The following is a 13,407-nucleotide window of genomic DNA, read 5'->3' as shown; positions in this document are numbered from 1 at the left end:
AAACAAAAATATTGTTGCAATTACTGCTCGCAAAATGCTTGAGCTCGGAATTTAGGTGAGCTACGTTGCCCTGAGAAGCAGATCGCTTCTTTGTATGCGGTAATAAACTACTGGACCGATTTTTATATACCTATAATTTATATATTAGAGAGGGTTAACTAGCATGGGGGTAACCTGTTGGGAAGCAATCACCGCCGCCCATGGACACCCGCAACACAAGGCATATCACAGGTGCGTTGCGGGCAACAGCTATAATGAAAAGACTTATATAAATTAGTACGTCGAATGTCGTCGCGGCTCATTATGCCAAATTGATGACCCATCTCAGTCGCTCTACCAAAAAATAAAACTAAATTTTACAAAATAAATTGTATTTACACGTTATACATAAGTAAATCAACTGTTCTTAAATTAGACGCCGTAAAACTAATGGGTAACATAAATTTGTACGTAACATGTGACATAAAATATATCATGAAGCGCCAGCTCTAGGGTAACCTAGGGTAGAGCAAGAGGAGCGGTTACTCTAGGGTAACCAAGGGTAGAGCAAGAGGAGCGGTCGCTCTAGGGTAACCAAGGGTAGAGCAAGAGGTGTGGTTACTCTAGGGTAACCTAGGGTAGAGCAAGAGGAGCGGTCGCTCTAGGGTAACCTAGGGTAGAGCAAGAGGTGTGGTTACTCTAGGGTAACCTAGGGTAGAGCAAGAGGAGCGGTCGCTCTAGGGTAACCTAGGGTAGAGCAAGAGGTGTGCTTACTCTAGGGTAACCTAGGGTAGAGCAAGAGGAGCGGTCGCTCTAGGGTAACCTAGGGTAGAGCAAGAGGTGTGGTTACTCTAGGGTAACCTAGGGTAGAGCAAGAGGAGGTCACTCTAGGGTAACCTAGGGTAGAGCAAGAGGTGTGATTACTCTAGGGTAACCTAGGGTAGAGCAAGAGGAGGTCACTCTAGGGTAACCTAGGGTAGAGCAAGAGGTGTGGTTACTCTAGGGTAACCTAGGGTAGAGCAAGAGGTGTGGTTACTCTAGGGTAACCTAGGGTAGAGCAAGAGGAGGTCACTCTAGGCACCAGATGGCAAAGAGCGCCAGATGGCAAGGTTTCTGGTGCAAAATAAAATTTTGATGGTGCCTTTTGAAAGGCGTAGAAGCAGTGTAGACAACCTCGCTCTACCTTGGTCAAAGGCTAGAGACGGCGTTGTCATGGCATGAAAATCTCAATAAATACCTACTCACACCTACATTTTTTTAATTAAATTACTTGGAATGAAAAAGTAAATTTACATTTTTATGAAAAATATTCTTAATTAAAAAACAACACTGTTAGAAGAACTTAGGTAAGAAAAAAAACATAATTACATTAAAAGTAAGTATTATTCTCATCTACATAATACAGTCAAGTTCATAAATGTACTTATATCTACCTATATGCCACTAGTTAAGGTAGTTGTATACATTATCCTTCAGAGTCGTAACTTTTTTAACAAATGTAGTGCTTAAAAGCTGAACGTGGGTAGCTTTGTGTATATTATTTCAACATCCTTAAAATTCTTTATTCAATGATCAATTTATGCTTTATAAAGTAAATTCGGCCGTTATTGTCAGTGTTAATTTGTTTGTTTTTTTATAAAGTAAACGAGTTCACGAGGATATGTTAGACGCGTTGGCTGTCATGGCTGTGTAGACATTTATGAGCTGAACTGTACAGTAAAAGTTCGTCGTAATGTTATATAATATGTCCACTGATAACAAAATAGGCAACAGATAGCAAAATAATTGTTTCAGGTCATGATATGGACCTCCACAGCTTATCGAAGCCCTAGTATCATGTCAGTGAGCGAGCGCTCGCGCATTAGACACGGAGGCTTCAGGTATTCGTTAGATTACGTTATTAGATTAGATGGTCAGCAAGCCGGCTTCATCTCGAGCTCGTCCTTGGGCCGGCTGGCCAGCAGCTCGGCCTCGCGGATGGTGTCGGGCAGCCGCGTGTGCAGCGTCTCCGGCGTCGTCAGCATCAGCGCCGCCGCCACCAGCGCCGCGCACCCGAACAGCACCGACGGCAGCCACTCCACGTAGATCGCCTGGAAGTACGACTGTTGTGTTACTGTCATACTGTTTACGCTTAGCTTTGAACTTGACGTTGCCCGGTCTCTCATTGTGGTATTACGTTGTTTCTCTTAAAGTTCCAGTGTTTACTTCCAGTTCCATCGTGCTCGAGCTGATCTGATGATGGAACTGGATGTAGATACTGGAACTTTAAGACAGAACAACGAAACCTAGCCGGATTTGCGCTTTTAGAATCATCTTTGGACGTGCCTACTTTGACCAAGAATGGTATTCAGGGTCTGTTGATGGAGCAGTCAGGCAGGTTTACCAATAAAGCGTGTTTCTAAAGTATGAACATTTTTTCTGTTGTTAGTTGACAAGCGATTGACCTCTATCTATCTACTTAGGAAGTAAGATGATACCGAAGGTGTAACTCACTGATTCAGTAACAGCTTATTCGCTCTAACCGTGACGAGCCCTAGGCATCTGCAGGTGGGTCTAGATTGTTTAATTCTTCGGTTTCGTTATAAAAAATGCATTTGCTTAGTTGCGTAATCTATGAGAACCTCCATAATAAAACCTCTTCATCGATAATGAGCAAGGTCATTTGTGAATACTCAGCAACGACAGTTTAGGACCCTATAACTTTGCAGGAATTCAAGCCCTAATGAATGGTTTACGTCAGCAGACACGATATGTTTAGTTTGTTTATGCAATACTCACGAGCAGCGGCATCTGCGGCGCCACGATGGAGCCGAGCCGGCCCACCATGGAGCAGAAGCCGAGCAGGCTGTGCCGCGCGTGCGTCGGGAACAGCTCCGAAGTGTACATGTACACGCCGCTGAACGCTTGCGTTATGGCGATCTTGCCCACCAGGTAAAGCAGCGTGGCTAACCATGGCATCGCTGGAAAGGAGGAGGAGTGTTATACAACGTTTATCGTGTCTTATCAGCCATGGGAGTCCACTGTTGTTAGTTAGTTAGTTCATCATGATGCAAGCAAGGAATCTAAAAAACTAGTGGCATTCCCTTTTCGATTACTAGTTCTGTGTGTGCAACGCATGAAAGAACTAGTTTCCGTATCTCATCTTCTTCTTCATTTTCATTTCATTTGATCTTCTTTCCGTATCTAACTTGGAGACTTCAAATTTGGCGAAAACCTTGAGATGCACTAAGTTTTTTTTTAATCTTATGGGTAAAAGAAACTAGGCTAAACTAGCTTATTCTGCCACGTGGCAAAGCCGTGGGCATAAGTTAAAATCATAAAATATTTAAAAATAAAGTGTCACATCTTAATGAGGGCTATCGCGAATGAATTCGCCGCTAGAGGCGCTAGTGTAGCATAAGGTCTCCGAAATGTCAAATCTCATAGTTTTTGGGTGAGCTACGCGGGTTTATTTATAATTAGAATAATTTTGTGAATATTTTGCAATATCTGAAATTAATTATGGCAAATATGCGTTCCGGGGCAATGAATGTCTGTGTTTTGAGACAGTTTTGTCTTTCGGAAACCTTTGTCCTCCCTTTTTTCCGAACAAAACAGGGACTATGCAACACTGTGGCATGCTCGATATTTATATGGTACGGTTTTAAGGTGTATTAAATATGATTTTAATCTAAACTTTGTTTTCACGCCCGTAATAACAGACTTTCAAAACCATACTTAAAATCCTCACGCAACAGTGCGCCATCTAGTGAGACAAAAAACGATAGCCCTCATAGACTTACTGGGAGGAACAAAGGTGATGACGACGCAGGAGATCCCGCAGACAACGTAAGCGACGAGCAGCGTGCGCTTGCGGCCGACGCGGTCCAGCACCAGCGCGTTGGTGACCACCGCGATCACCTCGACGCTGACCACCAGCATGTAGTTGGTGTACTTGTCGCCCGCCAGCGACACCGAGTTGATCGCCAGCCCGTAGAACACGAACGTGCACGTGATCCACCACCACGAACAGATCGCCAGCCGCCTCATCATTATCGGTGAGCGCAACACCTGCATCCACAGACCATCTTCTTTTTCTACCTCCTTCTTCTCATCCACTGGCACTTTCGCCTCCTGCAGTTGCCGCAACATCTCGTCCGAAAGCGTTATGTTGTTCATCTTCGCCGCTTTATTTATGATCTCGACGGCGTCTTCTGTGCGTCCCTTTGACAGCAGCCACCTGATGCTCTCGGGCAGGAAGTAGATGTAGAGGAGGAAGAGGAGCGACGGCGGGTAGACCACGAGAATAAAGGTGCGCCAGTACTGGAAGGTCTTAGCGAGCATCGCGAAGCTAAGACCGCCAATCACCAGTGTGATGCCGAGGAACGCCGTTGTCAAAACGCGTTTGTCTTGACCGAGGAGTTCGATAGCTGCAATTAAAAAGTATTACATTGAAAACCTCGCAAATATCTCACTATCCGATACTACGCGAATTTTTGTTTATCAGAAAATAGTAACGGCACCGAGCAGTATCAAAACGCATGCGCTAGATGGCAACACTCACAGAGCGGGTGTGACTGACAGATGTCATGTCAGTGTTTGATGCTGTGATGTAGTAGGTAGTCCAGTCAGCTGTTCAATTCAATGATTGGATACTTATCTTATGAAATTATTGTTTTTCTTCGTTATGTGGTTTAAAAGTGCAAAGGCTAAAATATATTCTCACCGTTGATCCTTTGGCTGTGTATTCGCCCAAGATGGTGGTATTTTACGGTGTTATCCTGTTGTAAGTAGTTTAGCTGCTAATGACTTCACAATTTTTGCTTCGAAAGTAAGCGCATTGAGTTTATAACGAATTAAAATGTAAACAGTTCTCAGACAACGTATTTACTTGGCCAGGGTTGCCAGTGTATCATTTTTAAACCGCTTTTTTCTTCGGGGATCTTCCAACATGACATAGTCACCCCTCTGAATTTATCATTCGACACCATCGACTCTGCAATTTTATCATGTTGGTACGGTTTAACGTAGTGTTTTTAGTTTTTTCAAGCTTCAAGTTGCTACGGGCTTCAGTCACGTACGAAATATTAAACAAAAATATTCTTCCGTATGAAAGAAACAGCTTCTTACTCATGATGAAGGCGGCTGGGAAGGCACTGGCGCCGGCCACGGTCTCCAGGAACTCTACGGTGACGTACATCTCGTAGGAGGTGGAGAATGCCTTCAGCGTGCCGATGGCGCCCACCAGCACGCAGCTCAGAATGAGGGCGCTCTTGCGGCCCCATCTGCAACACAATTTCGAAGGTCGTCATCATCAGCTTGTAACAAGGCTAATTAAGCCTTGTTGTGTTTTAACCTCTTCTTCATTTCATTTTCGGTTCGTTTAAAAATTCAGTACAAAATTTCAATTTTCGAATATCCACTGTACTTTCATATTCAGCAATTTGTTTTTATGTCAAAATTGATTCTCAGATCTATACCTATTCGATCATAATATGTCATAACAGTTTCACAGTGCAGTTAATTACAGCGTTTTATAACCACACATTTGTATCCGTTTTAGCTTATTTACAACGTCCCAAATTTATTACTTACTAGATGAAAACCCGGCTTCGCTCAGGTAAAATGTAGACTAATAATAATATGTTTGAATTTTTTTTTTTGCCAGTAAAGACTGTCGTAGTTACTTATCGAAAAATCTGACGTATATTCCCAGCCTTAATTATTATCACAAACAATTTAACGGCTAACCTACGTATCGGTATTGCACCAGTAGATATTTCTCCTAAATCTTATTTGCCCAAATAACTATGATGTCTGTCTCATAATCAAAGAAATTAGACCTAAAGGGCCCCCTTACGGTACGGTACGATTCGTCTGTACGATCGATCTGATGAAAATCGACGAATCGTACCGTGTGTGGGGCCCTTAAGAGGTCACAATGGAGAACGAAATGCAAACCTGTGACACGTGATGACACTAACGCCACTTTGATGTGATGTCTTTGACATGTTTATTTCGCAACGCCATTATATACTTAATTGATTCAAGTTTATATTGATAATACTCGATAATCCGAATTTTCCACCTGCAAGTTGTCGACTCGGATTGACTAATTTTTTACGCTCTTCAATTTGATGTGCATTTCGTTCGAGTCTACCGTACCCCTTGACGAAATTATTAATATAGATTATAAGTGTGTTTTTGTATGCATTGTTACAAGTGCCTTCTATCCTACATTTAATAAACCTCTTGAACATCTCCTGTCTTTATCTTCATCATCATCTGTCGCACGTATCGCGACAAGCTCAGCCATGGGACGTCCACTGTGTGAGATAGGCCCCATGGACTGCTTCCATCATTTAATTTCATGAGGGGGAGGGGGAGGTGCCAATTTTCGCCACGCGTTGCAAGCGGGTTGACAAGCACAGTATAGGATGTAAAAGTAGCCAAGAAGACGCTGCTGCCCAGCGTCTAGTATTATACCTCAGCCGGTTTTTTTTTTTTTTATTCGACTGGATGGCAAACGAGCAATTGGGTCTCCTGATGGTAAGAGATCACCACCGCCCTTAACCATCTGCAAAACCTAGAGGCCTAAGATGGGATAACTCACATAATAATAATAATAATAATAATAAATAATTTATTCATAGACCATTGCGTCACATGCCAGTAATTTCACCGGCTGTCTTACTCTCCACGCCGAAACACAACAGTGCAAGCAGTGCTGCTTCACGACAGGATTAGCGAGCAAGATGGTGGTAGCAATCCGGGTGGACCTTGCACTAGGTCCTACCACCTGCATAACCTGTTTCTACTGCGCCCACGGGAAGAGAAGGGAAGGACGATATTCTTACGCCGGCGCTCCACGGCAATTTAGAGATATCGGTTCGGTTTTGAATGAGCTGACGTTATCAACTGATTTCGCTAGTGTTCCAATAGACAGTCGCAGGGTACGAGTATTACCGGTCGGAAATGTATCCAAGGATGGGCAGCGAGACCAGCATGCCGATGTTGTGCACGGTGCCCACCAGAGTGCGCTTCCACTCTTGGCACGCCAGGTTAAACTGCAAACAGAGAAGCGGGTAAATAAATTGAATACAGTAATAATTACAGAAGATCTCTCGTTGATCGCACTAGCAACTTAATGTATCATGGACAGGGATATTTGGAAATAATTCCGATCCGCATTAGTGATCCCTTCAAATAGCGAACCTACTGTGTTAAAAATAAAGTTGTGTTAAATACTTGTGATGTATACATATCATTTCATAATATTGTAAATCTGTTTTAAAAAAATAACTCGTTGAGTCGTTGAGTTTCTTGCCGGGTTCTTCTCAACTCAACAGAGGCTTTTCCGAACCGGTGGTAGATTTTTTTTGACATTGTTGTAGCCTAAATTGAATAAAGATATTTTGACTTAGACGTTGAATGCTGTCGTATCGTAACGTACTTGGCTTAAAATTTTAATCGGCTAAAACTAACTGTATGTACAGTCAAGGGCAAAGATATCGACACGGCCAAAGTTGCAAAAATATGTATACACGACTTTATGCACTTAACATTAAGGCCGTGTATACATATTTTTGCAACTTTGCCCGTGTCGATATCTTTTCCCTTGACTGTACACCACTGTGTACTGTGCTTGCTATTTATGTTGTACAATAAAGAGTCATTTGCATTGTATTGTACATAAACCGCTGTAGATAAGAAGTCGTGGTAGCCTAAGTGCGCCTTTGTGACCACCAATGGATTTGAAAGAATTTGATAGACATTTGCCAAGCTCTAGTGGTTTAACCTGTGCGTGCCTGTGCTTAGTCCGTCAGTCAGTCAGTAACCTTACTCATTTATAAGTATAAGACGCCTGCCACGTGCCATCCTTTAAAATTATTTCAGCATAAAGATTTCTAGCCATCCATTCCTCTTCTTCGTAATCCATAAACGACCATCAATCCAATCGAGATTACAAAAAAGCCACACAGCTGCGCCTACGCTATTGTTACGTTTTTATTGAAACCGTGCTGCATCAGTGGCGCTATCTGGTGGATGCGTTTGGAGGTGAAGGTCGGCCAGCGCCGGCAAATGGGCGACGCGCGCGCCGCGCAGGGTCGCGCGCCCACGAGCGCGCACCCGTGCGTGACTGTATCCGATCGTGATGAGATATTTCTATTCTATTTTATCACTATCAATAACGTGAAATATTTTGAATTCAAAACATAAAATTGTCGGAAACTTGTTTTTTTAAACTCGACTTGTTTTTGTAGCTCTCAAGCAGATTTTCAGCAGAATGTCCAGCTCAATAACGTCTGAATGACATGCTTTTTAATTTAGTTTAACTCATTCACAAGAAAGAGTACTTACTTAACTAACAACTTTAACACTTCAGTCATAGGTGTGAAGTATACTTTAAAGTTTGTTTATTTTTATTTATGTACCTCTTAATTATCGTCGTCAAAATGTGCGAAGTTACTTTACCTAACACAATTATCTAATCCTAGCGTTATTTAAATATAAAAAATTTTCGATTTTCCTTACTAACTACGCAAACATAATATATAACACTTCGAACTTTTCATGGAATTATCGGCTAATATTTTGTTAGTTAAATAAATAAATAACTGTTAAATACTTGATTCTACGACTAATTAGAAATTAATCTGGCTATCAAGGTATCGACTACCGTATTCTAGTGTTGTCCCCGCGGACCGTCGTCTTATCGAAGTATTTAATCAACGTTCGTTTATTGTTCGACGACATAACGGCGCTCTGTGCCGGCCGTCGCGCTACATGTCGCGTCGCACGCGCACCCATTCTCATACCCTAGTAGGTGATAACACTTGGCCATTATACTTGTCCCTTTTCTACCGAAAGACACGTTAAATATTACGTAATATGTATATTGAACATCTGAAGTTAAAATGTCTATATCGATGGTGGAAGTCTCAATTGACGTAAGGGACAAAATGCTACTTTTCAGGAGAGCGAAAAGAAGTTTTTGGTAATTTTCAAACCCTCACAGCATTGTTAATGTTTAACTTAGCAGGACGTTATAATTACGTAAAATCTTGAATTTTCTTGCTTTTCAACGTGAAACTATAGACATTTTCGTAAAAAGCTTAATAAGAAAAATAGCTGTCCCTTACGCCCGTGACATACGGGTGTCATAGCCCCTTACACCCATAAACCGTAAATAAATAAATAATGTAGTAACCGATTTTTGGTCTTATAGGACATTTTATATTTTATTTGCTACATATTTGGACGTAAGTTCCTGTAGAAAAATTAAAAAAAAATAGTGAATTAACTCAAAGAACCACTTTAATTATTTAAAATAACGCGCAAAAGCCATAATTTTGCACGTCCCCTTAAAAAATATGTAATTTGTAACATTTTCTTTAAATGGACATTATAAGTTAAAAGTTAAATAAAACTCAAATAAATTTTATAACGTTTTAAACTTTCGTGATTCTCACTCATAGTCAAAATACCACCAACGGGACTTATCACGCTAACACACACGAGTAATATTTACCTCGACGTTTCGGCAACATTGCAGTGGCCGTGGTCACGAGTGGACTGAAGTGTGGGGTGTCAAGTCTGCCTAGCAGCGCGAGTCCTTCGAACTACCCGCACTTGATCACTAATAGTACCAGCACTCGTATCACGAACTACCCGCGTCACCCCATCACACCGACTCACAACACTCATCCCGACGTCGACACTTATTAATAACAGGATTCCACGAAGATGAAAGCTTATATCCATCGTCCCGGTTGACATTTTTATGCTTTTTTATTTCAACTGCTTCACGTACCATTCTTGAGTAGAAATGACGTTCCGTGGACAGAATTTTGGGATTGTGAAGCTCAATCCAGTGGTTTGGTCCTGACTCCAACAAATGCTCGGCTATGGCTGACTTGTTTGTTTATAGCTGAGAGGGTCAAGGAAGATATTGCAGCTGTTAAAAATCGCCAAGTAAATAAGTTTTTATCCCGGAAAATAGCATAGTTAGCGATAAACGAACTGATGATGTTGTTGATGACGATGATGATGAAATGATTTTCACTACCACCACTGGCGTACTAACTCTGCTTGCTTGCATTATTGCTTACATGCTTGCTTGCTTGCATGCTTGCTTGCATGTTTGATTGCATGCTTGCTTGCACTATTTCTTGCACATTTGGGAGTATTCTTGCTTGATTTGTTGTTTGCATGCATGCTTGCCTTCTGGCTTCACGCTTGCTTGCATGCATGCTTGCACTATTTATGCTTCCTCTAACACACTGATTGCAGCTGTGAGGGAGTGGGACGCCAGCCCGCTTCATGAGCGCTGGAGGAGATACCATAGACCGGTCATCGCGGGATCGGGGTAACCCGCGATGTTCATCTAACCCAGGCCGATAAAATTGCATGTTTGTTGATTTGATTGACAAAATTACATGCTCACTTGCAAGCTTGCTTAGGTGGTTGCTTACATGCTTGCTTGCTTGCTTGCTTGCTTGCATGCTTGCTTGCATGCTTTCTTGCACGCTTGCTTGCACTATTTCTTGCACATTTGGGAGTATGCTTGCTTGAGTTGTTGTTTCAATCACTACAAGTTCTAAAAACCATCTGTTTTGATGCCTCCTACGACCTAACATTAACAAGGTATTTTAATGAACTAAAAGAAGCAAGCAAGGTATTTTACTTTAAGTGCCCCTTACACCCATAAAGTAACCTCAATTTTTAAAATGTCTGTTTGTTACTGTCCCTTACGACTAACAATTTACTCTAGTTTTAGCTTTTGATGTCCCTTACGCCCATAAGAGTATTCCTTATTTTATAAGTTGCTGTTGTTTAATGCCCCTTACGACGTACCAATTACACCTTTTTTTAAATGTCTGTTTGCTACTGCCCCTTACGACCGACAATTTACTCTAGCTCTTGCTTTTTATACCCCTTACGCCCATAAAAGTATTTATTATTTTATAAATTGCTGTTTTTTAATGTCCCTTACGACGTTCCGATTATACCATTTTTAACCCTCAACATACATAATTAATTATACAGGCCAATTATTATTATGTATGCATCATCATCTCGGCCTATATACGTCCCACTGCTGGGCACAGGCTTCCTTTATTAGGATCTGTCAGGACAGCTTAAAATAAACAAAGTAGCTAAGAGAAATTTACCTCAACATCCTTGACTGAAATTCCATTACGGAAATGTTAGCTCGACGTCAAGCCATTAGGGGATCCATCAACTTAATCTTCTTTTTTTGTTTTGCTTTTGGCATCTTATAAAAAAATACGCGCGTTGACAAAGAACAAACGTAGGCAATCAAATACGTCCTCCGTGTTTGACGTGTCTGACACGACTGACCGAATGTGCAATGCGCAAACGCTCGGCGCGTGGAAGGTAGGTAGACGCGTTAGTATTTTGATGTTAGGTACAAGAAATAGGTACAGGCGGTAAGGTTACGCCCAACAACTTCTTGCTTTTTTATCTTATTCGTTATAAAATGTTGGGGTGTAAAGGGCAATGAAACAATAATTGACCCATACGCCCTTTAATTATATTTGTTGGTTTTTTTTTAACGACATGAGCCGAGTCGTAAAGGACATATGAGACTGCCACAGCCCCTTACGACCCAAATATTAAAAAATAATACATTTACGCCATTTTTCAGCTCAAATATTTTATATCATGTCCCTTAAGCTATTTTATTTTAAAATAATAAATGTTGATAACAGCAAAAGTAAGGGGCGTATCGTAACTTGAATACTACCAATCGACAGAGAAAAAAAAACTCTAATTTTCTATGTTTAAAAGTGATTTTCGGTATTTTGTCCCTTACGCCAATTGAGACTTCCACCATCGATATGTCTAAATCTGTGGTCTTAAATATAACCGCGTGGCGACAGATAGTAATAGCAATATCAAGTCACAAATGGACTCTAATGTTTGCTGATGACTGCGTTGTAATAACAAAATGATCTTCTACCTATTAGCTGTCACAAATGTCATGATGCAGCATCCTACTTCCTACTATATACTATACTATACTATAATATAATAAATGCGAAAGTTTGTAAGTCTGTTTATTTGTTTGTTTGTTGCTTCATCACGTCTAAACCGCTGAACCCATTTAGATGAAATTCGGTACACACAGATAGTTTGAGTCCCGGGAAAGGACATAGGATAGTTTTTATCCCGGAAAATTGCATTGTTCCCGCGGGATAGTGAAAACCGAAATTAACGCGGACGGAGTGCCAGCAAACGCAAACGAGCAAGTGGGTCTCCTGATGGTAAGAGATCACCACCGCCCATAAACATCTGCAACACCAGGGGTATTGCAGATGCGTTGCCAACCTAGAGCCCTAAGATGGGATACCTCAAGTGCCAGTAATTTCACCGGCGTCTTACTCGCCACGCCGTAGCACAACAGTGCAAGCACTGCTGCTTCACGGCAGGATTAGCGAGCAAGATTGTGGTAGCAATCCAGGCGGACCTTGCACAAGGTCCTACCACCTGCAAACGCAGCCTTAGACTTTAGCAAACTAGTTCAAGTGTACAAGGTTACCTCAGTGACGATGGTGTTAGCGGAGGCGTAGAGCCACTGGTCGCAGGGCAGCAGGTCGTCGCCGAAGGCGGAGGCGGGGCCGCAGGGCTCCGCGGGGTCGAGCGGGGCGCGGCGCGCGCAGCGGCGCTCGCGGGCTCCAGCCGCCTGCGCCGCCGCCAGCCACGCCGGCTCCACTCCGTGCTGTTGGCGGACTCGCATTCTGGGACCACGCATCTGGAAGAAAACATTTGTTTTATCAAATAGCTGGCAAACAAGCCTGCGGGCCACCTGATGGTAAGTGATCACCGCCGCTCATAGACGATTTCTATGCCATCATGCGCAAGGAGACTGCCTCGACGCTCGGTAGGCTGTGGGCTAGTCCCATCCCCATTCTGCAAACTGTGGCGACGAGATATGACTCGCCTTGCATGCACCACTTTGCCCAGGTGCTGATCAGCAGAAGATGAGTCTCCTGTTGGTCTGTATCTTTTTTTCAATGTTTACTGTACACTAACATAGTTTCTTAAGTATTTTTCATGTTTACTAACTCTTGGGCCATCTGTATGTCTTAATTTTGAATTAATAAATAAATAAATAGAACCTACAGCATTATTAGGACTGCGGGTGCGTTGCCGGCCTAAAGGGGGGCCAAAGGGGAGCGGGAGAGAGAGGGGGGAGGGGAGTAAGGCCTCCGGATCTCCCACTCACCGTACGAAACACAGAAGCAAAACTACTATATCACGCCGGTATTTGTTCTGGGGTATTTTGTGTGTGTTGGTATTTGAATGATTACTCAAACTTCGCTGTGTATTAAGTTCCCAAAGCACTGAGCCCGCGTGGAAGTACGGCCAAAGCTATCTCATTCTGAGAGGAGGCCTGTGCTCAGCTATGGGACGTTATAAAGC

The 13,407-nt window shown here is 42.4% G+C and overlaps 1 pseudogene; it reads right to left on the bottom strand.

Annotated features, from left to right (window-relative positions):
* Positions 1-354: 354 nt before the first annotated feature.
* Positions 355-13,061, bottom strand: LOC141436610 (solute carrier family 22 member 3-like; annotated as a pseudogene).
* Between the last annotated feature and the right edge of the window lie 346 nt (positions 13,062-13,407).

The sequence above is a fragment of the Choristoneura fumiferana genome, chromosome 16 (genome assembly GCF_025370935.1).
Source record: "Choristoneura fumiferana chromosome 16, NRCan_CFum_1, whole genome shotgun sequence".
Lineage (NCBI taxonomy): Eukaryota > Metazoa > Arthropoda > Insecta > Lepidoptera > Tortricidae > Choristoneura > Choristoneura fumiferana.
The sequence above is the reverse complement of the archived record's forward strand: the minus strand, read 5'-3'. Positions and strand labels throughout refer to the sequence as shown.